Here is a 25,454-nt window from a genome sequence, read left to right as displayed (position 1 = left end):
GGAAGCTGCCTAGTATCGGGAGCTCAAGGGGGCCCCCTGCTGGCTCCCACACTGCTGGGTGAGTTCAGCACGGCATCAGGGCCCGTTCTCTCTGTAATCATGGGCCCTCCCCTCCCCCCTGCTCACCTGACTCCCTTACATCTGCTCCCATCCTCAGCGCTGCCCTCTTCCTGCCTGTCACAAGATGCCGAGAGCAGCAGCAGCAGGGCCTCCTCCATCCCCCCTCCCCTCTGCAATCACGTGACTCTCCTGTTGCTATGTGTGCAGTCGGTGCACAGGAGATGGGGAGAGGCTGCAGGCTGCCGGGCCTGGCTGGGAGAAGATGGAGACAAGAAGACGGAAGCCTCCTGCCCTGCTGAACATGTGAGTGTGTGTGTATATATACTTGTCTATCTGTCATCAGTGTGTGTCTGTACATGTGTCATGTGTTTATGCATGTGAGTGATATATATATATATATATATATATATATATATATATATATATATATATATATATATGTATGTGTGTGTGTGTGTGTTTTCTATCATGTATATAGTGTATATTATGTAATGTAGTTCTATAGTTGGTTTATATGTGTAATCTGCATGCTTTTGTATCTGTGTATCCATGTTGGTGAGTCTGTGTGTGTGTTAGTATGATTAGATGTATATATGTAAGGTGTGTTGTGTCTGCATGTTTGTGTATGTCTGCAGTATGTCTATTTGTGTATATATGTATACAGTGTGTATGGCTGCAGTATGTCTATTTGTGTATATATGTATACAGTGTGTATGGCTGCAGTATGTCTATTTGTGTATATATGTATACAGTGTGTATGGCTGCAGTATGTCTATTTGTGTATATATGTATACAGTGTGTATGGCTGCAGTATGTCTATTTGTGTATATATGTATACAGTGTGTATGGCTGCAGTATGTCTATTTGTGTATATATGTATACAGTGTGTATGGCTGCAGTATGTCTATTTGTGTATATATGTATACAGTGTGTATGGCTGCAGTATGTCTATTTGTGTATATATGTATACAGTGTGTATGGCTGCAGTATGTCTATTTGTGTATATATGTATACAGTGTGTATGGCTGCAGTATGTCTATTTGTGTATATATGTATACAGTATGTATGGCTGCAGTATGTCTATTTGTGTATATATGTATACAGTGTGTATGGCTGCAGTATGTCTATTTGTGTATATATGTATACAGTGTGTATGGCTGCAGTATGTCTATTTGTGTATATATGTATACAGTGTGTATGGCTGCAGTATGTCTATTTGTGTATATATGTATACTGTATGTATGGCTGCAGTATGTCTATTTGTGTATATATGTATATAGTGTGTATGTCTGCTCTGCAGTATGTCTATTTGTGTATATATGTATACAGTGTGTATGTCTGCAGTATGTCTATTTGTGTATATATGTATACAGTTTGTATGTCTGCAGTATGTCTATTTGTGTATATATGTATACAGTGTGTATGTCTGCAGTATGTCTATTTGTGTATATATGTATACAGTGTGTATGTCTGCAGTATGTCTATTTGTGTATATATGTATACTGTATGTATGTCTGCAGTATGTCTATTTGTGTATATATGTATACAGTGTGTATGACTGCAGTATGTCTATTTGTGTATATATGTATACCGTGTGTATGGCTGCAGTATGTCTATTTGTGTATATATGTATACAGTGTGTATGTCTGCAGTATGTCTATTTGTGTATATATGTATACAGTATGTATGTCTGCAGTATGTCTATTTGTGTATATATGTATACAGTATGTATGTCTGCAGTATGTCTATTTGTGTATATATGTATACAGTGTGTATGTCTGCAGTATGTCTATTTGTGTATATATGTATACAGTGTGTATGTCTGCAGTATGTCTATTTGTGTATATATGTATACAGTGTGTATGTCTGCAGTATGTCTATTTGTGTATATATGTATACAGTATGTATGTCTGCAGTATGTCTATTTGTGTATATATGTATACAGTGTTTATGTCTCCAGTATGTCTATTTGTGCATATATATATACTGTATGTATGTGATGAGAAGTTCACACTTTGGAGGTCCAGTTGTGCAGGAGATTCGTGAGGCTTGGGCTCTGATCAGCTGAGGATTCTCACATCACAGATGATAGGTGTTGTAGTTGATATAACAGTAATGCTTTAATCAATGTATGACGGGTTTCATCAGATGAGATCATCAGATCTATTGAGGATTCCCTTAGAAACACATTATCCATTGATTTAAATCTTACTCCTACGTCTACTACAACTCCTATCATCTTTGATGTGAGAATCCTGAATCAGCTGATCAGCGCCCAAGCCTCACGGATCTCCTGCACAACCGCCATTTAATGGCAAATAATTGGCGTTATTTTAAATTTTAACAGTGTGTGAACAGAGCCTTTCTGTGCTTCAAATCCACTCCCGGTTTTGGTTACAAAAAAATGACCAAACTACTGTGTGAACCTAGCGGTGTGACACCATGCTTACCGCTTTCTTTCCACTGCAATTATAAAAACTTTTGACATCATGCAGACATGTGAAATGTTTTGATCAGTCAGTGTCAGTGCTGAGACCTCATCTGGGGGCTAGATCATCACTCCATCAGTCATGTTACACATGACGGGCCCATAGACTATAATGGAACCCATCTCCTATAATGAGTGCTCAGCCCCTCACTTGCATTGTGATGGACTGAGTGACATTCTGGACATTGTTGGGTGTCTCAACCCTGAGACAGATTAAACTTTTAATCACATCTGTCTGACATTTTGTATTGACCTTAAAGGGGTACTCCAGTGAAAAATATTTTTTCAAACTAACTGGTGTGAGGAAGTTATACAAATTTGTTTATTACTTCTAATTAAAAAATCTCCAGTCTTCCAGTACTTTTCAACTGCTGTATGTCCTGCAGGAAGTGGTGTATTCTTTTGAGTCTGACACAGTACTCTCTGCTGCCACCTCTCTCCATGTCAGGAACTCTCCAGAGCAGGAGAGGTTTTCTATGGGGATTTGCTGCTGCTCTGGACAGTTCCTGACATGGACAGAGGTGGCAGCAGAGAGCACTGTGTCACACTGTATACACCACTTCCTGCAGGGCATACAGCAGCTGATAAGTACTGGAAGACTGAAGATTTTCAATTAGAAGTAATTTACTAATCTGTAACTTCTGATATCAGATTTAAAAAAAATATTTTTTTTTTTACCAGAGTACCCCTTTAACACTTTAATGACCACTGATGTGCCTTTCATGATGGTCCTTTAAAGTCTTATTCTAGCCCAACAGCTTGTGGTGAGGCAAAACCGTCATGGGTCTCCTCTGCTGGAGATTGTAATAGAGGAGCAGACTAGATGGTCATTTTTTCCTTCATCTTCTGAGGCTGTGTTCACACATGACATTTTTTATGTGTTTTTACAGCAATATTGTTGGAATTTCATTAAAGTTTCTACATAAATGGTGCAGTTTTACCACAACTGCATAAATCAGTAACAACTGTATAAGTGACTGGCAGTGCACTAGTATCACTGGTCACATACACAGCTCTATGCAAAGTCGCTGTACTAACGTGAAAGGTTTGGCGCTGATTATGTCTTTATATGTTGGGTGGGCCCCAAGAATCAATTTCCCTGGTGGGCCAAGGTACCCCAGTCCGACACTGCCCGCAGCTAGGGAGGCCGGAGGTCAGGGTCTGACTTCTGGCCTTCAACAGACCTGTAGAAAAAAGAGTGGTCAGTAGAATCGTTACATCACCGCCAGCGTGATCCGAACTGCACCGTAGGACCACTATGAAGTCGTGCTTTAGGACAACGATGATCATTGGTAAGAATATGTGCCAGCCTGCAGTAGGGGGAGAAAAAACAACAACCTGGAATGCTTCTTTAAATGGACCAGTTGGTATATTTAAAGTCTTGGATATGCGAAACTCATTGTAAGGCTAGTCTTAATATAAAAGGCGTTTTTGCCCAGCTTGTGGCCACAGCCCCAATGTGAGTGGTATGGCACAACTGGCACAGAAATCGAGATGTGCCTACTCTCTTGGTGCAAAATGCACAGAAAATGTTACAATTTGGCTTCAGTAAATCTACCCCTCTATGTAATAATACAGGTGTGTTTCCTTGCTCAGGCTTTTTATACAGTTTTTGAAGAAAGAAAAAGGGTTTAAAAAAGGGAAGTCTCCATTTTCCCTTTATACATGTAATGACCGGTCAGTATTTTGATCAGCATTTTGTAACCAAAACCAGAAGTGGATTAAAAACACAGACAGGCTATGTTCACACACTGTTGAAATTAAGTCGTCAAATAATGGCAAATAACAGCTGTTATTTTAAAACATTGTCTGTTGTTTAAAATAACTGCAATTATTTGCCATTAAATGGCGGCCATCCACTCAATAGCCTTTCTGTGTTTTCAATCTACTTCTGGTTTTGGTTGCAAAATACTGACCAAAAATACTGTGTGTAGGAACATAGCCTGAAGCTTTATAGGGAACAGGCAAGAAAATTAAGAAGGGAATGTATTTTTGTAAATTTTTGTATGTGCCCCATTTTGTTACTATTCTACCTCTTCATCAATCTCAGCAATTTAGAAAAAGTAGATGGGGCTTTGGAGGAGGGCACAAGGCTTCTCATAAGACTGCTATTAACTTGGTGTACATCATAGAATTAATCTATTCTAGCTTCTATTTGGTATAGATTTCAGCATGTGTATTGCTCACAGACAGCTGTGCCTCTTAATAATTTTGGGGTATTTTACTTCAGTGCATGACCACAGAGTGAAACTCCAAACTTAATAAATTCCCATATATTTCTCTTTACTATTGTAGACTGGAAGCTCCTACTAGAATTTCACAGAGCTGTGCTGCCCCCTTGTGGAATCCTGGTTTAATTCACAGTCAGAACATTTGAACCCTGGAGCAGCAGGAGGGATTTTACTCTGCATCAATTCCTTAGGTTCTATTTGTTTTTTTGAGGTTCTCAGTTGAATGTAATAGGGACTGCAGCCACGTTACTACAGTTTTACCATGAAATTGAGAGCAGAGTATGTGATACCTATCAGATAGCAAAGTACGATAGGAGTGTCCCCACTTATGGGTAACAAACAGGAAAAGAAATTAATCAGAGAAATAAGTGGTGGACTAGACACTTGATTATGCAGTGTAATGCAGAAGTTTATTTAGGTAAGAGCTAGTGTTTCATATGTACAGTGAGAAAAATGTGCTCAGAAAGCACCCATATACATGATATACACATAGATGGTAGATGGAGATAGGAATATGTCCACGGTATGATTGGCTAGTAAGCCCTGCCTCACTCTAGGAGCCCGCTAGGACTGAGCACCCTCAGTACCTAGTGGAAACAATCCCTAGTAAGATACGTGAGACAGTCTATTTCAAGGTGAAAAGTAGCATAGCCTCAAAAGAGGTCTTGTCGTCTGTATGTGGTACGTCAATACAGGGCTGTGCAATAAATTATCACATATAACATAGATTATGGTAGAGACAGAAGTTGAGAACGGCAAGTAGGTCTTTCCACAGGTCATCCGACGCGTTTCCCCTTTGGTCCTATACAGGATAACCAGGTTCATCAGGGATGCAAAATTATGTGGATTATCAGCCGTGTAGTATATCTGATAGAAGCAAATACAGACAGTGGTGTAAGTCCCGTGGTAGATCGAGGTGGGTGGATGCAAGGAGACACAGGGGATATATAAAGTGATAATACCTCTCCAAACTGTCAGTTTCGGATAGCAGTCTTAGCACAGAACTCCATTGATTTTGGTATTGGTAAGGGTACAGGACAGATGGTGTCCAATGCCACTATAGGGAGATCCCAGTGTAGGTTGCACGATGATGCCTGGTCAAAAAGGATGATGTGAAAGGTAGATGTATTGTGCAAAGGTTGCGTCATCGCGCGCCGTCTGCACGGTGACGTCATCACGCGCTAGCCGCGCGGCACGTCATCACGCTCTCCTGGTGTATTTAGGTAGCGTCGGCTAGCGGTTCTACCAAACGCACATCTGCCGCCTGGAACACCGCATCACACCGGCCCTGCTTCATCTACACGTGAGTCTAACATCCATTTTTCTTCCGTGGATCGCTTTGCCAGGTAACCCTTTGTTGACATTTAGGATGTTCGACATTTACATTCTAGGGGGACCACCGTTTATGCCTGCCTGTGCTATTAGTTCCATCCCCACCATAGAGGGACTATGATCCCCATCACAGGTATGCACTATTGACCCTACCTACCCATTTATCTTCCATGTTTACCTTTGCACAATACATCTACCTTTCACATCATCCTTTTTGACCAGGCATCATCGTGCTACCTACACCATCTGTCCTGTACCCTTACCAATACCAAAATCAATGGAGTTCTGTGCTAAGACTGCTATCCGAAACTGACAGTTTGGAGAGGTATTATCACTTTATATATCCCCTGTGTCTCCTTGCATCCACCCACCTCGATCTACCACGGGACTTACACCACTGTCTGTATTTGCTTCTATCAGATATACTACACGGCTGATAATCCACATAATTTTGCATCCCTGATGAACCTGGTTATCCTGTATAGGACCAAAGGGGAAACGCGTCGGATGACCTGTGGAAAGACCTACTTGCCGTTCTCAACTTCTGTCTCTACCATAATCTATGTTATATGTGATCATTTATTGCACAGCCCTGTATTGACGTACCACATACAGACGACAAGACCTCTTTTGAGGCTGTGCTACTTTTCACCTTGAAATAGACTGTCTCACGTATCTTACTAGGGATTGTTTCCACTAGGTACTGAGGGTGCTCAGTCCTAGCGGGCTCCTAGAGTGAGGCAGGGCTTACTAGCCAATCATACCGTGGACATATTCCTATCTCCATCTACCATCTATGTGTATATCATGTATATGGGTGCTTTCTGAGCACATTTTTCTCACTGTACATATGAAACACTAGCTCTTACCTAAATAAACTTCTGCATTACACTGCATAATCAAGTGTCTAGTCCACCACTTATTTCTCTGATTAATTTCTTTTCCTACAGTTTTACCAGTATGTGTGCTGGGTTGCTGGGATGCAAGTACAGAAATGCACTCTTCTGTTTATGAAACAGGCATCTCATGCTAGGGCTGAATCCTTGGCTCCAAGTGCAGACTTTTCCTTAAAGGGGTTATCCAGCACTACAAAAATATGGCCACTTGTCTCCAGCTCTTGTCTCCAGTTCAGATGTGGTTTGCAATTAAAGGGTTAGTGCGGCGGTAAACAATTATTCACAGAATAACACACATTACAAAGTTATACAACTTTGTAATGTATGTTATGTCTGTGAATGGCCCCCTTCCCCGTGTCCCACCACCCCCACCAGTGTAACCGGAAGTGTGGTGCGCTATACATACCTGTCACGTGCCGACTCGTCTCCGATCTTCAGTCAGCGATGTCGTCTTCGGCCGAATCCCTCCGTCCGTCCTGAGTGCCGGCCGCCCTCTGCCGCGTCATCAGCTGCTCAGCCGCGATAGCCTGAGCCAAACTGTGCTCAGCCAATCGCGGCTGAGCATCTGATGATGCTGAAGAGGGCGGCCGGCACTCAGGACGGACGGAGGGATTCGACCCGGCCGTCCGAAGACGACATTGCTGACTGAAGATCGGAGACGATGTATAGCGCACCATACTTCCGGGTACACGGGTGGGGGTGGTGGGACACGGGGAAGGGGGCCATTCACAGACATAACATACATTACAAAGTTGTATAACTTTGTAATGTGTGTTATTCTGTGAATAATTGTTTACCGCCGCACTACCCCTTTACGCTCCATTCACTTCAATGGAACAGAGTTACAAAACCCTACCCAAACTGGAGACAAGAATTGTGCTGTCTTTGGAAGAAAGTGGCCATATTTTTATAGCCCTGGACAACCCCTTTAAGTGCAGTTACTAGGTGCATTCTTGTTCTCATATGCAGTCACTAGGTGCAGTCTCTTTCTCGTATACAGTCACTAGGTGAAGTCTCTTTCTCGTGTGCAGTCACTAGGTGCAGTCTCTTTCTCATATACAGTCACTAGGTGCAGTCTCTTTCTTGTGTGCAGTCACTAGGTGCAGTCTCTTTCTCGTGTGGTCACTAGGTGCAGTCTCTTTCTCGTATACAGTCACTAGGTGCAGTCTCTTTCTTGTGTGCAGTCACTAGGTGCAGTCTCTTTCTCGCGTGGTGACTAGGTGCAGTCTCTTTCTCGTATACAGTCACTAGGAACAGTCTCTTTCATGTATACAGTGACTAGGTGCAGTCTCTTTCTCGTGTGCAGTCACTAGGTGCAGTCTCCTTCTTGTATACAGTCACTAGGTACAGTCTTTCTTGTGTGCAGTCACTAGGTGCAGTTTTTTTTCTTGTGTGCAGTCACTAGGTGCAGTCTCTTTCTTGTGTGCAATCACTAGGTGCAGTCTCTCTCTCGTGTGTGGTCACTGGACAACACCCATTTTAAACTTGATACACTGTGATAGATGGCAATGGAATCTGGAGTTTGGACTAAGCACTTGTAAGCCAAAGTGTTTAAGACAATGGAATGAAATAAGTCATTGAAAATTGAAGTGCTTGACAATACCAGTAAGCATACACCTCATACTTTCTTTGGTCGTACCCAGCCCTATATACTTTATAATTTCGACCACCAGTATAAGGTGTATGGGGCTCTCCCAACCGCCCACCAACCGAAGTCTGGCACGATGGAAAAACAGTGCCAGAAGCCCTTATTCTCGGCGAGATAAGCTGCAGCCAAAGCGGTCTGGCTGTGGCTTACCCCCCCAGAGAGAACTTAGGAATACTAGGTTGTGCTGAATGTTCCTGTGTATGTGGAGGACGGGGAGGTAACTGATGGCTAAACAATGGTTCAGCCATCAGTTATTGAAGGTGTATGGACACCTTTACACCAGAACATAAACTGATGGTGGACAGATCATTCAGACTGCCTGTCATCGTAACGCTCTATACCAGCCCCTGTGGTGTTGTACTCTATGGACTGTGGATGGACAGTTGTAAATGCGCTGGGATAACAGAGTGCCTCAGGCCAAGGGGGTTATCAAAAAGACAAGTACCTATTCTATCTAATAAACACAGTTTCATCTGCAGATTGTAAAGGAACTGTATTGATTGGCTAAGATAGTATCTTGGATTTTTTGAGGCATGGGCAATGAATGGGCTGTGTGTGTGTGTGTGTGTGTCTCTGGCTGGTATAGAAATTTGTTTAGAGATAGGAAATGCCTAACAAGTAATCTCCCACTACCCTCTTCTACCACCTTTCCTCTTTCCTTGTCTCTTTGTTAGGTTCCTCTTCTCTGTAATTGAATTATGTTTGTCCTAAACCCTTAAAAAGGGTTTATTGCAAATTGTCCTTAATCAACCCAAAACAAAGAGGATTCTACAGTCACTGTGTGCAGTCTTTTCCTCCTTTGCAATCAGTGCATGCAGTCTCTTCCTTTTACATAGTCAATGGATGCAGTCTCGTTCTCTTCTGTATTTAATGTGTGCAGTCTCTTCTTCCTGTGCAGTCACTTTAAGCAGTCACTCATGTGCAGTCACTGGGAGCAGTCTCTTCCTCCTGTGCAGTTACTCCTTTTCTTGTGTAGCAAATGGGTGCATTTACATGAAATGATTATCGTTTTAATTCAAACAGAATAACGATTTTTAGCATTATCGTCCTGTGTAATAGGGCTCTTAGTCCAATTCTCGCTATCTTCTTTATCAGCTTTTGGTGGGGAACTGTATCACAGGCTTTGCTAAAGTCCTGATAGGCGATATCCACGACACCACCTTCATCCAGCACTTGTGACAATTAAAGAAATCAATGAGATTACTGGCAGTTTATCATGATCTGCGGCCGCTATTTTCCTATAAATGATGGATGTCCGATAACATAGCCTTAAACTCGAAATTTCATCAGAAACATTGACCTTTGAAAGCATTGGAGTTGAACCCTTACAACTGGAAGCAATGCTATGTTTAACAACAATGTGGCATCAATAAATGTATTCTGCCTATTACTTATTTGTGCAATGCTGCAGTATTAGTTCCTTCTTCCTGTCACTAATATAAACTTTATTTCCCTTCTTAACAGATTTTGCCATTTCCTCCTTTTGTGGGACTTTATAGGCTGTGTTCCTACTTCTGGAACATATTGGGCAAAGGTGTCTGTCTCTTTATAGAGATGGCCGTTAATAAAGATCAAGATCATTATTAGCAGACGTCTATATAACGAGACCACTACCTTTGCCCAATATATTCCTGAAGTGGAAATATAACCATAATCTGCTTTGCCCCCTTCTGTCTGATCTTATACCCCTCTCTGTCAGCTATACTTCCGTCTTTTTCTACCTCTTATAGCGGACACCGCCACCCCCACCCCACCCCCACACACAAACACACACACACACTTTTTTTAGCTCTTACATGTATAAAAAAACCATAATATTGAAGAAGCATCCGTTTTTTAGGCAGGTTTTTAATAGCAATTTTTGAAGTGAAAGTCACAAGCAGTTTATAAATAGAGCAAAGTTCATACAGGGAAGACTGAGATTTCTTCTTTCAAATCAATTCATGGCTTTGTTTTTTTTAATTGAAATTAAAAACATAAATGTGTGAACATACCCTCATAGTATCTCATACGTTATGATCCACACCTTATTTTGTCTCAAGGCCCTATTCCACGGAACGATTATCGTCTGTATTCGGCCGATATCGGCCGCTACGGACGATAATCGTCCCGTGGAATAGAGTGCAACGATCAGCCGACATCGTTCATGTCGGCTGATCGTTGCAGTCGCTTGTTTTTCAACATGTTGAAAAACAAGCGACTGATATAGCAGCAATCTGCTGCCGTCGCTCCGTTGAATAGGAGCGTCGGCAGCAGACGCTGCTATATACTATGGGCTGCCCGGACGATCAGCGATCACCCGGGCAGCCCCCCCGCAGCTCCCTCCCGCACTCACCCGCTCGCTGCAGCCGTGTTAAATAGCTGCAGCAGCGAGCGGGGAACAAGGAGCAAACGAGCACTGAGAGCGCTCGTTTGCTCCTCTAAACGACCCGTGTATAGGCCCTTTAAAGCGACTCTGTACCCACAATCTGTAACCCCCTCCCCAAACTGATTGTATCATCGGATAGCTGCTTTTAATCCAAGATCTGTCCTGAGATCCCTGTGTCAAATTGGCATACCAGTGCCCTAGACCTGCACCGCCTCCCTGTCCCTCCTCCCTGCCGTCTTCATCGTTAGACAGGATTTATCCTAATTTCAGGAATAATGAAAATAATGAAACAATTGTTACTACAAGATCCAACCACTAGATGGTGCCAAGACAAAATAAGAATATCAATGGCTGCAACTTCTTACATCTTTTGAAGAGGCTGCCACCTGCTCCCGATCAGTTCTGTCATCCTTGTTGTACACCCTACAATATTCTACGATGACAAGTGATGTTCTTTATGGATCTCAATAAAGTAATCTATAGGAAAGGTGCAGACAATGGCCCTTATGTTTCCAGGGTTTATGATTGTGCTCATATGATGCATAAAAGGCTGCAGTCACATGATGCATATTCACGCGTTCCATAATTATAGTCTGTGCATGGACAATGTGAAATGGATCAGAATTCAGAACTCACTGCACCATTAAAGGGAGCCTGTCACCCTCCGTGCCGGGGCAGGGCCCGGCCGACCCCCCGCTAGAGACCCTTATACTTACCCTGGAGAACGAAGTCCCGCTCCTGGAGCCGCTCCCGCTGCCGAGATATCACTGTTGGAAGCCCAGGGCGCGCTCATCAGAGATGAGTCCGAGGCTCATAGAGAATGGATGGAGCCATCATTCTCTATGGGCATTGGACTCATCTCTGATCAGGGGGGTGGTCCAATTACATCTTGGACCAGGTCCCTGACCTCCTATAAAGCGTATCATTACCTTGATATCCATGCTGGCTATAAGACTAGTTTGACTAGTTTTTCTAGCCTGCGAGTGTCTCCATATTTTTTCCTGTATTGTTCCCTGCTTGAACTGATTTTGGCTCTATTACCCGACTACTCTCTTGGATCCAGTTTTTGTACCTTGCTGCCTGTTTGTTTTGAACCAGGCCTGTTGACTACCCCTTGTATGTAACTTTGTCTTGTCATTGTTTCATGTAATAAACTTATTGCAATAAGGGACTGTCTTCGTGGTTGTCTGCAGTCTTTTAGGACTGTTGAGGCAAGTAAGCAGATTCAGCTGGTGGGACCAGATTAGGGCTCACTGTCTGTGACCTTCCCAGCCCTTTCTCAGGCTAACCCTACCTACATTTGTGTCAATTGGTTTATAAGACTTTTTTAGGGTCCTCTCCTTCTTTCTAGATCACAGCAATCTTGGCCTCCATCATAATGCGGGAGGTATCTGTTTTTGTTCTCCATCTCTACAATATATCTTAAATGGTAGGCCATCTGTTCCTGGACAGGTGTTTCCTTGTCCCTAAATTCCATTTTAAATTCTGAGAGGATTAATGGGGCTCCTAACATTTCCCCCTGCTCTTAAGCCACAGTTGGAAGGTTGATGTGATCTAGATATTTTTCTATATATGTGAGTACATGACATTTCTGCAGGGTATCATTACTGATAGTATCTTACAAATTCTAACATTATTTCCTTTTGTTTATGAACTATACTTCCCTTCTCTGGATAGTTAATATGAAACCCCTGGCCTTTTAAAAAGAAGGAAGAAGATTTTATTTTTAGTTTTTTTTAATCAATACCTGTCAGGAACCAGACAGCAGGACAAGACAAGACAGTGAGCCCTAAGCTCAGCCCCGCCCACTGTCTCCACCTACTTGCCCCAATCCGCCCTAAGATGGCGGCGAGCAACTTGGCGACGGTCCCTGCACTGACTAGGTGGAACACAAATACAAGACAGACAGACAAACACAATTAAGAATAGACAACAATCCGGGTCACAACAATCGGGCAGCAAAAGTACAAAATCACAATCCAATAAACGTAGTCAAAATCCAGGCAATATGGTCAAGGGCAGGCGGCAAGCAAGGGAGGACAAGGAATAAGGCAAAAATCAGGGATAGCAAATAACCAGAAGATACAAGCAGGCAGAGACTAAGTCAATAACCAGCAATAAGTGCACAGACTGAGGTTTGTTATATAGGAGGTCAGGGCTCTGGTCCAGTACGTAATTGGACCATCCCCCTGATCTCCAAGCACAGACAGCTGAGAACAAAACACATCCACTGGCAGGATGACCTGTCAGTCACAGCAGAACCAGAACACAGATTAACCCTGACATGGCCAGACAGAATTTAGCAGGTGAAGTCGGGTGTGTCTCCCAAAGAGAGCAAATAAACCAGTGTTCAGACACAGCAAAACAAAACACGGAACAGAATAAGAGAATATCAACGCCTTCTCGGCCGCACAGCACGAGCAGAGGGACGCATAACGCTCCGCAAAGATACCATCCTGACAATACCTCTTTATAATTCTCTTGTGTCTCTACCCATTTTTCCTTATTTTCCTCCAGGGGACAGCAAAAAAAATATTTTCTATTAAAAACCTATTTCTATGTTCTTTTCTCTGCCATTTAAACTTTCTTTTTTTGTATTTAAGACAGTACATAGGTGGAATAAGGCTAAAAATCAATATACATATAAAATAGCCCATCTTACAATGTAAAATTATATATTCTGTGTCAACGATTTTATCTAATAACTCCCATTAAATTCCTGTGTACTAATATGGTCACTCCACTCAGTGCACAAGTGACAATGATAAGAAGACCATCAGCTCCTATTAACCCAATGTACAGTAGACTGTGTAAAGTGTGTTTCAGTAATACATATTACTGGTGGCAGAAGTTTCTGATTAACCCAAAGATTGTGTGCAACCGGATCCATCAACTTTAAATTATCCTGCTGACAACACCTTCATATTTACTTATTGTATTAATAAATTAATTATAGTGCTAGAAAAAGCATTGTAATCCCTATTCTTCTTCTTCAAGCTATTCTTCTGCGATTGATACAGATTGAACCACTTTGCGAACAGACTCAGTTAATACTGCGTTTCAAAGCCCTCGACAGTGACAGGTGTGGTAAGTGTTTTTGGATTGAATTTGTCCTTTTTAGGAAATTTACATTTAAAGACCCCTCATTTCCTATAGAAAATAATGTCCCGTAGGAAATAATGGCCACAATGTAAAGCATTAACAGCCAATCACAGAGCATATGCAAATAGCTGAAATATAGCATGCAATAGAAATTCTAAGGTCTTGTCAGTTAATGCCTCACAACATCCACACAGTCACATGTCCACTATTGGCCAATAGAAGATGTAGAAGATTGAAAGTCCTTAACAACTTTGTCTCACTGACATGAGTAAGATTGTCATGGTAAACAAGCAATGTTCTTTACCATTATAAGGCAGTGAGTCAGTGAAATAGCAGAGGTGAGTCAGTGATGTAGCAGAAGTCACTCAGTGATGTAACAGAGCTGATATCTACATGAAACAGCAGAGCTGAGTCAGTGATCTAGCAGAACTGATACCCACGTGAAACAGCAGAAGGGAGTCAGTGATGTAGCAGAGGTGAGTCAGTGATGTAACAGAGGTGAGTCAGTGATGTAGCAGAGGTGAGTCAAATTAGCTCTGTCAGTGAGTCAGTGATCTAGCAGAACTGATACCCACGTGAAACAGCAGAGGTGAGTCAGTGATGTAACAGAGGTGAGTCAGTGATGTAGCAGAGGTGAGTCAGTGATGTAGCAGAGGTGAGTCAAATTAGCTCTTAAAGTGATTATACAGAAGTCGCTTTTAAAGGGGTGGTACCAAAGTCTCTCTTAAAGTGAAGGTACCAAAGTTGCTCTTAAAAAGGGCAGTACCGAAGTCACTCTCAAAGGGACATTACATAAGTCACTCTTAATGTGATGATACATAAGTCACTCTTAAAGAAATGGTACATAAATAAAGGGACAGTACTAAAGTCATTTTTAAAGGGACAGTATTAAAGTTGTTCTTAAAGGCGCAGGGCCAAAATCACTCTTAAAGGAACAGGACTAAAGTTGCTCTTCAAAGTGTGGTATCTAAGTCGCTTTTAAAGGGACATTTGTAATCTGAGAGGGAGAAAAAGAAGCCATAAAAGCATACTCAAAAGCTCCCAAGGATTGCAGACACTGAGGTTGTCAGCAGCCTGGCTACTGCTCACAGACTATGGGGTACTGCTTTAAAAGTAACCGATTTTGCTAATGAAAAACATTTGCATCTTACACAAGAAAAAGTTTATTGGAGGAGAATACCCCTTTAAGGACTATTGTAATCCACTAAGCTCCAAATGTCTTTTCACATAAATAGAGCTGACACCTTTCGTGTTTCCATCACAAAGTCCAGGTAGATTGAAAGCTTAGAATTACTATGCATCAAATTGCCTAATTCTTAAAGTGAATGTACTGTCAGGTACATAGTTTTATGTTTTTTTACTTGATTAGACCGGCGCTGGTGCGGGGATGCCAGTGCTGCGGTCCTTTTGTTGAACCGAGGACCAGTTTCCGTGCATGGTGCCGGCCTATTCTCAGGCACCAGCCCAGCTTGAAGCCTGGAGGCAGGCCCGTCAGACCCAGTGTGATGATCTGCCCTCCCCTCTGTGACGCGGCTCCGTTAGAATTAATAGAGCCACATCACAGAAGGGAGGGGGTTTCGTCACTCTGGGGGCCGACAGGCTTCCAGTACTTCAGGCTGCGGTGGTGCCTGGGAACAGGCCGGCACCATGCACGGGAACTGGGACCCAGCCAGTGATTGGCTGAGCGGCCTGTCAGATAAAAAGCACTCACTTGAATGAGTTGTGCAATCTGTAGGCACAACTCTATTGTAGGCAAACATCAGCTGACATCACAGCTTTTCTTGGGGGACACCAAAGGTGTCGAAAAAAGTATGCATAAAGGTGATCTACACAGGATTACTGGGCCAATCAAGCCCCACTCGATGGATCAGAGCTGATGTAAATGATAAGGATCCAGGACACGGTCTCAATCAAGTGTGGACCAAGTAAGATTTAACAGTTCATTTATTGGCAACGTGTTTCGGCCCATATTATAGAAGACAGGCCTTTATCGAGCACAGGAAAATTGTTGTACAGACACCATTTTAAATTTGACATATGGTATATTGGCACATCACTTGTGGGTCAGTGACCTCAGAAGGCGATCGATGCAGACAAAACAGTACACATAACTACTACCACTAAATATATAATTAGATCAGATGGTGATCATAAACAAATAGGATAAGGATAAATTCTTACTTTATAATTCATTGATATAGTCCCAAAACAAGCGGTCCTCATCACAGTACACAGAGCAGAGGTACGGAGGTGCGGCATGGGACCTGTAGAGATCACGTCCAGGATCACTGTATCTGGCGTATTTCTAGGCTGTTTACAAAAAAAAGTTGCCCTATGTAGGTAAGTATAAAATCGGCTAAAAAAAATTCTGGTCTCTCTTTACCTTTTGGTCCCCCCCCCCCCCCTATTTTATAGTGCTTCTTTTGCTTTTTTCCCCTTTCTGTGATGTTGGTGTAAAGGCTAAAGTAGTCACAGATATGCATGAAGCACCTTAAATATTCTATATGCATTATTTTGTGTAGCCAGCAGATGGAGCCAGAATACTATGTAATCTAATACTCTTTTATGTTTTCACACCACATACTGGTGTGTGACTAGTGTGGCCTGGCTGTTTTTTTCACCAGTACCCTGTGTAATCCCCTGGTTTTTGTTTCTTTGTCTTTATAGTAACCAAAGATGTATGTGATTTTATATAAATAATTTTATTACATTTGTGCAATAAAGTTGAATTGTTTCTCTACTTGATTGTGGTGTTGTAGAATACAGTATATATTACAAATAAATAAATATATATAAATAGATCAGATGGTGATACTAAAAAAATAGGCTAAAGATAAATTCTTACTTTAGAATTCATTGATATAGTCCCAAAAGAAGCTGTCACAGTACACAGAGCATAAGTACGGAGGTGCCGCACAGGACCTGGAGAGATCGCATTCAGGATTGACGTATCTGGTCTATTCATACGTTATTCACATAAAAATTGCCATATGTAGGTAAGTATAAAATTGGCACCGTCACAGGGGAGGATTTACATGAGCAAAAATAGATGATTACTCATTATAAACAATATGTATCACATAATTACAACATTGTGTCTGAAAATAATAAGAGGATACAATATCACCGTCAGTTACAAAGATATGAATGAAGCAGAAGGGTACTGCAACAATGACAGTGATGGTGAATATTCATTGTTGCACATTACCTTTCCCCTTTCTAATTTTGACCACTAGATGTCATTGTAGTACCCTTCAGCTTCATTCATATCTGTATAACTGACTTGTATCCTCTGTTTATCTTCAGATACAATGTTGTAATTATGTGATACATATTGTTTATAATAAGTAATCATTATGTAGTGCTCTTTTTTTTTCTCATGGTAACTCTCCCCTGTGACTGTGCCGATTTTATACTTACCTACAAACGGCAACTCTTTACAAATACGCCAGATACAGCAATCCTGGATGCAATATCTCCAGCTCCCACACCACAATCAGTAGAACAACCTCCACTCTGTGTACTGCAATGAGGACTGTTTTTTCTGGGACTATATCAATAAATTATAAATTCATAATTTATCCTTATCCTATTTTTTTAGTATCACCATGGGATCTATTTATATGTTTGTTTATTTATTTATTTATTGGTGTAGTTATGTGTACTGTTTTGTCTGCATCGATCGCCTTCTCCGGTCACTGACCCAAAAGATTTGCCATTATACCATATGTCACATTTAAAAAGGTGTCTGTACAACAGTTTAATGCGCTTGATAAAGGCCTGTCTTCTATGATATGGACTGAAACGCATTGCTTTGGTCCCTGTCCACACTTGATCGAGACTATGTCCTGGATCCTTACCATTTACATCTGCACTGATCCATCGAGTGGGGCTTATTTGGTCCAGCAATCCCATATGGATCACCTCTCTGGATATCCTGGTACTATACACTTTGGCTAATCGATTCACAGTATAATATACACCTATATGGTAGTGATATAACTTCTTGGAATGTTATCTGCACAGGACACCCTGGAATGTAAATAGATGCACTTACAGCAGTGGATGGGGTAATATTGCCCCAACACATCTGCTAGATATGAAGGAAGATGCCTCCTGCGGAATGTCAGGAATTCTCCACTCATCTCTTCCTCTATCTCAATCTCTTTCATCCTCCTTTACACTTGAGGCCCTGCAGGATAAGAAAAGACAAAACTTTTTACCCAACAAGGCCCCAGCTCCAGCAGACTCAGTCACCAGAGAGGGAGCTCCCTGTCTGTGTTCACATTGACATGCAAGTCACACACTTACACTTCCATTTCCTATGCTCACTCTGTTTCTTTAAGCAAAAGACGTTTTAGAGAAAACGAGTGAGATACTTTAATGGGCACTGTCACCCAAAACACTTTTATCAGTTGGGGTCTGAGTGTTCAGGCTGCGACCAATCAGTAGAACAAGCCATGAAAGTCTGCCCAAGTGTCCTAGATGAGGTCGACTACGTTTTTGTGTCCATTTAAAAAAAAAGATCCGTTTTGATCCGTATTTTCTTTTTTTTTTTTTTTTTTATTATGGAAGTCAATAGAAAAACAGATCAAAACAGATGCACACAAATGCACCAGTTTTTCATCTGCTTTTTTTTTTTGCAAAAACATAGTGTGAACCCAGTCTAGCGCTCTTAATCTGTCTTAATACACCCCCAACACACTTTACAAACATGTTTCTATAGTGTGGCTGTCTGCCAGGTATGTCCCGTCGCTCCCATTGGGCAGGGTAGGCAGCTGCCCGGGGACCCATGACTCAGGGCCAGTGTCAGCACAGGGCTTACCCAGGCAAGTGCCAGGGCCCACAGCGCTTCTAGGGGCCCAAAGAGGAAGAGGGACCGGTATTCTAATGCTCATCCTGATCACTGTAGTGCAGGGAGAGCAGGCTGAGAGCATTAGTGGTGTCTCAAGTAATTGTGCATAGTGTGTGGATGATGGGTGCATAGTTGATGGATGAGGGGCTTGCTGAGGTTCTGTCACCCAAGGGTCCACAAAAACCTGGTCCTTCCCAAGACTCCAGACCTGGCAGCATGCTTTTCTTAGTGCACCCCCAAGCCACTACACCCATCCCTTTCCCTCCTGAAGGGTCTCTCAAATGCGGGCGGCGGGGATCTCCTGTGCGTGGACACTGCTGCCTGGATCCAGCAGAGGGCCCTTAGACCTGCAGGGGAGCAGTAGTGCTTAGGGCCCGGGCGGTGTGGTTACCGGTGGCCACCAGCTTGAATCTATTGCTATTCACACTACTGCTACTACTACTCCCACTACAACTACTGCTATTACTTCTCCCAAAACCACTCCTTTTACAACTACTACACCCACTACCACAACTACTACTGCTGCTACTACTCCCACTACTGCTACTACTACTCCCAATACTACTTTCAGTACTTCCTACTACTACTATTCCCACTACCAATACTACTCTCATTACAACTACTACTACTTTCACTACTACTAATACTGTGCTACTACTACTGCTAATACTACTCCCTGTGTAACTACTACTACTCCCAGTACTGCTGCTACTACTCCCACTACTATTGCTACTACTACTCCCACTACTGATACTCCCCTTATCTGCTACTACACCCTATATGTACTATACATTGACTATTCAACAAAACAAAGAGAGTAGGAGAGAGCACTCACCATATGTAGTGATCTTCTTTATTTAGTGCTTAATAAAAAAAAAAAAAAAAAACACAGGACATTGAGGGCTGCTTCGTAGGATGCCAGCACTTCACATAAACAGAAGCATCAGCTGTTTTGCGTGCATGCGCGCTCCTTCGGACCGTTCATGTAAAGTGCTGGCGTCCTACGAAGCAGACCTCAATGTCCTGTGTGTTTTTTATTAAGCACTAAATAAAGAAGATCACTACATATGATGAGTGCCCTCTCCTACTCTCTTTGTTTTGTTGGATTACCTTATGTACACTACTCTCGGGAAAGTGAGCACCAACCAGTGACTTTAAATACTGTGCATAAATTATCCATGGCTCATGTACAACCCCATGCCACACATACAAGGTAGTGCCGGTGTCTGTTGCTTTTAGTGGATACATTGACTATTACTACACCTCTCATTCACTCTACGTCTTTTACTACACCCCTTATCATTAGCAAAAAATAAATAAATTAAAATTTACATCAATGTTTTGGGGGGGGGGGGGGTCAATGTAGCATTAGGGCCTCTCCTGAGACCCCCTAATAAGGACATTAGCCTCACATTAGGCATAACTACAGCGAAACCTATGATTAGAGCGAAACCCAGCCCTGCGACTGGGACTAGTTGGACCTGCTGAAACGCCCAGTTGACTATATGGAATCTATTTGTATACAGTGCGAGAATTGATAAAAGTATGCTTTTGGGGTATTCCTGGCAGGCAGCTACATTATAGATATACGTTTGGAAAGTGTGTTAGAGGGTGTATTGGGATGAACTAAAGGGGTACTCCAGCAAAAAGTTTTTCCTTTTAATTCAACTAGTGCCAGAAAGTACCAGAGATTTGTAATTTACTATTTACTTTAAAAAAATCTTTTCTATGGGTATTTGCTACTGAGAGGTGGCAGCAGAGAGCACTGTTTTTCAGACTGGTGAGAATACACAACTTCCTGCAGAACATACAACAGCTGATAAGTACCGGAAAACTGAAAATTTTTAAAAGAAGTAAATTACAAATCCCTGCCACTTTCTGACTCTAGTTGATTTGAAAGAAAAAAAATTCACTGGAGTACTCCTTTTGGCTATGTTCACACAGTATTTCCATCAGTCTTTTGGTCAGTATTTTTTCAACCAAAACCAGGTGTGTAACTGAAAATTATAATGAAAAGATTTGCACAGTTCCTGTATTTTTAACCCACTCCTGGTTTTAGTTGAAAAAAGTCTGACCAAAAGACTGACGGAAATACTATATGCAAACAAATTTTTATTTAAGTATTGTATTGCCCCCCCAAAGTTATACAAATCACCAATATACACTTATTACAGGAAATGCTGCTAGAGAGAATAATTGCAGGTGGATGCTCAGTGTCCCTCTGTGATGTCCCACCACAGGTGTTCCTTGTCTGACACCTGTCGCAACAGCCTTATAATCAAAAGTGTGGTGGTAATAAAGATGTTTGTGAGTTTCGCCACCAGATGCCAGTGTTATGTCTAAAGTTGTATATATGTATTGCACAGTTGTAGTCACTATAGGGTTACTGTTTATTTGTATTCTGTGATTCTGTGGACCAGTGGAAATGCTTCTTTTTTTTCTACTTATCTCTATACTTCTTTCTCTGCACACTCTCTTCTCCACCACTCACAGGGACTCTTACATACCCTGTAGGAAGTAGTTACTTGGGGAGAGGAAGTGTAGCGTCAGTTTCCCTCTGATTCTCTGAGGAGTAGGACACACACAGAACAGGCATCCCTGTTGCACTTAGCCAGGGCCTGGCTCTGCCAGGTTCCCTGTCCGGGACAGACCAGCTGTGTTAGTGGTCAGAGAGTATGGAGAGTTCAGAGACTTTTATTTCTTAGACTATAACTACAGACACTATGCAGTGTTAAACCCCTACAGGAGGAAAAGTCAGAGATCAGAGATGTTAACCTCTCTAAACAGTGCAGGGCAGTATCCTAATACAGAGGAACTGACCGGATAGAGCAAAGCAAAGGTCTACGTACTCTATCTCACAGCGCAGGTGACACCAGATTATTTTGAACACTTAGCTACTCTTAAGTAACCTAGACTGGGGCTTGTGTCACCCTGATAGGGCGGGTATCCAGACACTGCAGGGCAGAAGGTGGTTTACATGAAACACGGCCACAAGTATCTCTCTCTCAAAATCCGGCAGAGCACACTACAACCCTGGGTTGGGGCTCTCACGACAACCTCCTCTCTCTACTCTTCTCTTCACTGCTCAACACTAAGCTGCGCAAGCACCGCTACTCCACCTCAGCACTTATAGGGGTATTTCCCCCCAAGAGCTAAAAATATAAAATGCTCCCAAACCTAGCAGGTCTTACTCACCAAGTACCGCTGAGAATTTTGAGCTGTCTCTCATCTTTCTAGCTGCTTCCGTTCTATAGTTACAATTTTTTTAAAAAAGCCGAACTATATCCAACATTGTGCCAGCCAGAAAACTACATCTTCCATCATGCAATTCATATGCCTGAGTGGTCCATGATGTAGCAGAGCTGATATCCAGAACATATAGCACAGCTGAGTGAGATGATATAGCAGAGCTGAATGAGGGAAATAGCAGAGATAAATAAGTAAAATAGCAGAGCGGAATGAGCTAAATAGCAGAGCGGAATGAGTGATAAAGCAGAGCTGAATGAGTGAAATAGCAGAGCTGAATGAGTGATATAGCAGAGCTGAATAAGTGATATAGCAGAGCTGAATAAGTGATATAGCAGAGCTGAATGAGTGATATAGCAGAGCTGAATGAGTGAAATAGCAGAGCTGAATGAGTGATATAGCAGAGCTGAATAAGTGATATAGCAGAGCTGAATGAGTGATATGAATGAGAGAGCAGAGCAGAGCTGAATGAGTAAAATAGTAGAGCTGAATGAGTGAACGAGCTGGTGAGTCGGGGGGTACCGCCGCTGCTGCTGGTTAGTCCGGCAGCGGGGGGTAGATGGCGTGTGTGTGGGGGGATGGGTGCCGCCACTGTTGGTTAGTCCTGGGGGGGAGTGGGGGGGTTGCCGCTGCTGCCGGTCAGTCGTGGCGAGAGGGGGGGGTGGAGGGGAGTGGGGTTTTTTTGCCACTGCCGCCAGTCAGTCATGGGGGGGGGGGTTTGCCGCTGCTGGTGAGTCATGGGGGCAATTGAACTGCAGGGGGGGGCAATGTTAGGGGGCACAGTGTGGGGGTCACAGGTGAGCTCAGGGGCGGGGGTGGGGGCCAGAAGCAGGGAGTGTTGATGGGTTGGACTGAGATTTGATGATTCTATGCATTTGGTGGGGGTGAGTGCACCTAGATAACAGCAAAACTGTGCAGAATCCATAATAAATTGATATTAGAAAGATGGAAAGCTATGGGTGGGCAACGTATTAATGCAAAAAAAATGGGGGGGGGGGGGGAGACACCGCCTTAAAGTAACTCCCAGGACAGATCAAGTGAACACAAGTCTGTTCACAAGAAGTTGTTTATTACCAGAATATCCTGTATCAGTAAAGCCATTTTATTTATTCTACTGGGACTCATTACACCAGCACCTACACATACTGGCTACATATTCCTTGGGTTACTCTCCCCTTTCTGTAGGTGGCGGAATCGACTGTGGGTGGGTCATCTCTCCACTCCGGACCACTGTGACAAGAGCCCAAGGGACCCATCACAGCCCGGCAGATCACCGACCATTTCAGGGGAACAGTACAGTCAGCCACAACTAAAAGCAGGTACACCACCACACCTGTGTGCTGAACGAGCACTGGCATCACGACAGTACCATCACTGACTGAGCTGTACAAGACCGGCCAACCATCACAGAAGTGGCGTCACACATAACGACTCAGTAAGTGACTGGTCGAGCAGCACTCTACCACACCTCCAGTGCCCTGTGTCCCTCAGTGTCCCCCTGCCATCATCCTCTCCAGCAGCCACAGTCCGCACAGCTCTGGGAGTCGGGTCGTGACATCACCATGTTATCCAGGAAGTGAAGCCTTGATGCAGTAGTACAGTAAGTGCAGGGAAAAAAGCACTTTATAAGCATTTCCCGTAATAAGTGTATATTGGTAATTTGTATAACTTTCTTTAATAAAAAAAACTTTTGCCGGACTTCTCCCTTAAGAGCGTTATAATGTTTTTTTATGTGATTGGTTCCCGTTAAAATGATGAGGAACAAAATTAGTGAATTATGCAGTGCTTCAGCTTTCTTTAAACAGGACTGCACTGGTCAATCCCTGACCTGCTGGGTTATGACTTCATCACCATCAGACGCTATCACACTCTCCACCCTCTTCTCCAGCAACACAGGGTCAGCAGATTACGATATGATTTCTGCTGCCCAGATCACAAGACGCTGAAGCCAGTGGGTGACTTGCTCTAATGAGAAGCACATGACACTTCTGCTCCACCAGCTGTTATACCATGGATGACGATGTTATTGAGCAGCCACTGGCTGGTGTTTGGGTGTATGGGGGGAGGGAGAATTATTACAGTAAATTATCCATTTCGCTAATGTTCTGCCTGAAGCACTAGAAGAAAACTGTCTAAATAGAAGAAAACTGTTGCCATATGTGCTGAGGGTCACTGTGTACTCCATGGGAGCCCAGGAGGCCCTGCAGCTCATGCTCACACGACCATGCAATAGAAAATGGATATGGAGCAACTTCTGCCACATACTTGCAGAGAGCTGTTGAAGAACATGGTGGTAGCAGTGGCTGTCAGTGGCCCAAGTAATAGAGTTCAGCTGATTTACTGTATAGAAAATGATGGATACCCAGATGGGCATCCAGTAGTTATACAAATAAGATGAGTAGAGCAGCAGCACTGAGTACAAAGCTGATGGCTCTTGGGCTAGAACTCAAGAACATTTCCTACAGAAGGATACGATTTACTGATACACTGTCACAAACTGTGAAGACCAGACAGAGGCCGCACTATAAAATGACAGATATCAGATACAGTGGTCATATACTGTGTAAGATGACTGAAGTCACACGAGAAGAATACATTGCATACTGTAGTATCCATTGCTAGTATATAGATGCTAGTATACAGTGGCTCGACCTTCTGAGGCCCCTCTTTTCCCTTAACACTCATGAGGTTACTCGGTAATGAGGCACAGATGATGTTCTCGCAGGTCGCAGTCCATCATTACATCTGGTTCTCTATAACCCAGAACATGTACAGACATACTGGAGATGACTGGGGATGTTGAGGGAAGGGGAGGGGGTATCTACGGTAAGCCCAACCGCTTTATTATACTGAATGTGGTCTACGAACAACTGTGTCCAGTCTATTTTCCAATAGTTTCAACAGTTATATTTGCAGAAATCATAAATGCAGTCTATTGTACAGAAACAATTGAATATGTGATATTATAAGTTACTGTACAGTATAGCATTTAGCATGTGGAGTATAGTGTATAGTAAGAGCATAAACCAGGAAAAACAACCATAGTTTTAGATACAGAAGGGAACTACAGATCCCCATAATGCAGTAGCATAGTATAACAGGCTAGAATAGAGAGTAAGGCTGCTGTCAGAGGTCTGTGTTGTCACATGGCAGCAATGGGGAAGGTCAGCATGGTCCAATCAGGACCTAAGAATCACAGAGCTGTGCAGGAGGACAGTGACAGAAACT

General features: G+C 42.7%; 1 long non-coding RNA gene across 1 annotated transcript; it reads left to right on the top strand.

Annotated features, from left to right (window-relative positions):
• The first annotated feature begins 189 nt into the window (after positions 1-189).
• LOC138788464 (uncharacterized) lies at positions 190-23,771 on the top strand. Its single transcript, XR_011362608.1, has 3 exons — positions 190-363; positions 14,021-14,110; positions 23,412-23,771. It is a non-coding gene; the product is annotated as an uncharacterized lncRNA (long non-coding RNA).
• The last annotated feature ends 1,683 nt before the right edge of the window (positions 23,772-25,454 follow it).

This window comes from Dendropsophus ebraccatus, chromosome 4 (assembly GCF_027789765.1).
Source record: "Dendropsophus ebraccatus isolate aDenEbr1 chromosome 4, aDenEbr1.pat, whole genome shotgun sequence".
In the NCBI taxonomy this organism is placed as follows: Eukaryota; Metazoa; Chordata; class Amphibia; order Anura; family Hylidae; genus Dendropsophus; species Dendropsophus ebraccatus.
The sequence above is the reverse complement of the archived record's forward strand: the minus strand, read 5'-3'. Positions and strand labels throughout refer to the sequence as shown.